Here is a 3,231-nt window from a genome sequence, read left to right on the forward strand (position 1 = left end):
GCTAAAGGATTGCAAAAAAAAAAAAAAAAAAAAAACGTAAAGATGAAGAAAGGTTAAATTCAAATATTAAATACATATAATGCAAAATATTTTCATATTACAAGATAAACTTAACTTCTAAGGAGTTCAGTTGTGCGTGCAAATAAAATTGTTGAGCTTCATTTGTTATGTATGTGTATATATCTAAATGTATGTTGGTTGTATAGGTGCAAATTCTACTTCAAATATCGACAGTCAAGTAAATCCTAAGCAATAAAATATATGTATTTGTATATTAAAAAATGTAGCCCATGAGGGGGCGTGTGCCTTAAAGGGCATAAGGGCCTGAAAGGACCCATCCGAATATTGTATTCTGGGCTGTAGGGAATCCTGGGTAAGAAATAACCTCCGTCCTCATTATTTTGTGATAGATCTCCCCTCCAAACACCAGAGCGACCAGAGGACGTATGGAAGTTTGGATCGGCTAATTTCAGATTGGTGAATTTTTCAACCACGAGCGAATTCAAGTGACGTGCTGGAGTCCTCAGCCCAATCTCCGATAATACCTTGGCAGTCAGAGTAAAGCGAATGCTAGCGTCGTTTGACGAGCTAATCAAGAGCTCACACATATCCACATTTGCAACAGGCAACGTGGACACATGCAGCTTCTTGATCAGCGACCGGCATACTTTACTTGTCTGGGAGCAAGGGTCGAGCAGAGCGCGGGTAAGAAATCTTTGTTGATTTATGTGCACATATACTGCGCACGTTGGTAAAACGGTGACCATGCCCGATAGTTGCGTTAAAAGGGACGCCGGTTGTTGACGGCGGCCAAGGCGAGGATTGAAGTGCAACAGCGTATGATGTTGCTCATGACAATGCGCGCACGACCCAGAACTACTACATTTTTTGGTGATGTGGGAGTAAGCCAGACACCGCGAACAATATTTATGCAGAAGAACTAACCGCAGGCGTCGTTCATAGTTTGCGTTGAGAAAACGTTTGCAAAAACGGAGTGGGTGTGATCGGCGGCAAACTCTGCACTTCAACATGTTAACTACTTGTCTTTGCTCCGCATGCGTTGCTCTCTGAGGAGATGATGGTATGTCCGACCGTGAGGTGGGGGTTGCTTCCAAGAGTTCTACGACTTCCATTATTTATAGCTGAAAAAGTGTGAAATAGGGTGATATTGAGAACGTCATCTACTGTGGTAAGACGACTAATTTAACAATGGGGCGCGTTATCATTCCCTTTTGTGTGCGAATGTCTGCTACCCGAGCTCTTCTATCGTTACCCTGATAGACCTTGGTAACTCTTCCCAAACGCCACTCATTAGGCGGAAGATGTTCGTAACGCACAACTACTAAGTCATCAACCGATATGTCGGTTTGAGGATACTTCCACTTATAACGTTTATGAAGCTCCTTTAAATACTCCTCCTTCCATCGAATTGAGAGTTGTTGGCTTAAGGCTTTCAACCTTTGCCACCTATTAATCAACGAGATTGGATTTGTTTCGATGGAAGGCTCAATAGGCGAGAGAAGCGGCGCACCAATAAGGAAATGCCCAGGTGTGAGCGCTGCACAATCTGCAGAGTCATTCGAGATAGGAGAGATCGGCCTTGAATTAAGGCAAGCTTCGATGCGGCAGAGTAATGTTTGAAACTCTTCAAACGTATATTTATAGGACGAGGCGGCCCTTCTAAAATGAAACTTAAAGCTCTTAACTCCGGCCTCCCATAATCCACCCATGTGTGGCGCGCCAGCAGGAATAAAGCTCCAAGATACTTCCTGCTGATTGTACAGGTTACACACGGCCTCTTTCGATGAGAGGAGGAATTTTTGAAAGTCCTTTTTTAGACTGGTTGAAGCACCCACGAAGTTCGTTCCGTTATCAGAAAAAATGTTTTTTGGGCAACTTCGCCTAGAGACAAATCGAGAGAATGCACCCAGGAAAGTTTCGGATGACAGATCGCTTGTGGCCTCCAGATGAATCGCTTTTGTAGCAAAACATACAAAAAGGCATACGTATCCTTTGGTTACTTTACAAGATCGGCCTGTGAAAGTTTTAATGTCGAATGGACCAGCGAAATCGACACCAGTATTTTCGAATGGCCTCGATAGAATGGTTCGTTCCTCTGGGAGAGCAGCCATGATTTGAGATTGCTCCTTCCTTTTGTAGATGACACAGGTTTTGCATTTGTGTATAACCGCCTTTATTAGATTCCTAGCCTTGGGGATCCAGTACTGCTGCCGGAGCAGTCGCAAAACTAATTGATTAGAACCATGAAGAGATATAATGTGGAGAAAATTAACTAGCAATTTGGAAAATTCGCAACTATACGGAAGAAGTATTGGATATATCTCGTTGTAAGAAAGAATTGCTGAACTAGCAAGGCGACCATTGACTCGCATAACGCTTTTCCTGTCAAGAAAAGGGTTCAACGTTAAAATCTTGCTCCTTGAATCAATCGGGACCTTTGACGACAGATTCTTGTATTCGCTAGCGAAATACCTCAATTGAGTCAAGACAATAAGACGAGTACGAATCTTGGATATCTCCTCTCCTGAAATAGCCAAAGATGGATAAGAATGGAATCTTCGAGTGTGCTTATTAGTCATGTTGAAGAACCTGAAAACGTAAGATAAAACGCGTAACGCACGGGGAAGAGATGAAAATCTTTCCAAAGGTTCAAAAAAGTTCGATACAAGTGTACTATGTGCGTTTATCCTTTTTGCTTCCACTGTAGTGTCTTCGATTTCTTGATCCAATGATGGCCAATTCGCTTCTTCTTTGGTAAGCCAAGACGGACCGTACCACCATAACTCATTCGATGTCAAATCCTGTGGATATACCCCTCTGCTACCCAGATCTGCTGGATTGTCTTTGGATTCGACATGATTCCAACATCGCAAATCAACGGCTTCCTGAACCTTTGCAACTCGATTAGCAACAAAGGTCGTCCAAGAGCCAGGTTGCTTCTTCAGCCACGAGAGGACAATGGTTGAGTCGGTCCAACAGAAGGTATTTTCGACCTTAAATGGAAGCTCATTTCGTAAACAGTTCAACATATCTACAAGCAAAAGTGCACCGCATAACTCCAAACGAGGTATCGAAATCTTTTTAATCGGAGCTACTTTTGTTTTGGCTAGCAGCAGGTGTGATGTAACTAGTTTATTGTTTTCTACCCGCAAATATATCACCCCCGCGTATGCCTTTTCCGACGCGTCGCAAAAGGCATGAATTTGTATC

This window comes from Rhagoletis pomonella, unplaced genomic scaffold, assembly GCF_013731165.1.
Source record: "Rhagoletis pomonella isolate Grant_MI unplaced genomic scaffold, Rhpom_1.0 Rhpom_scaffold_00008, whole genome shotgun sequence".
NCBI lineage: Eukaryota > Metazoa > Arthropoda > Insecta > Diptera > Tephritidae > Rhagoletis > Rhagoletis pomonella.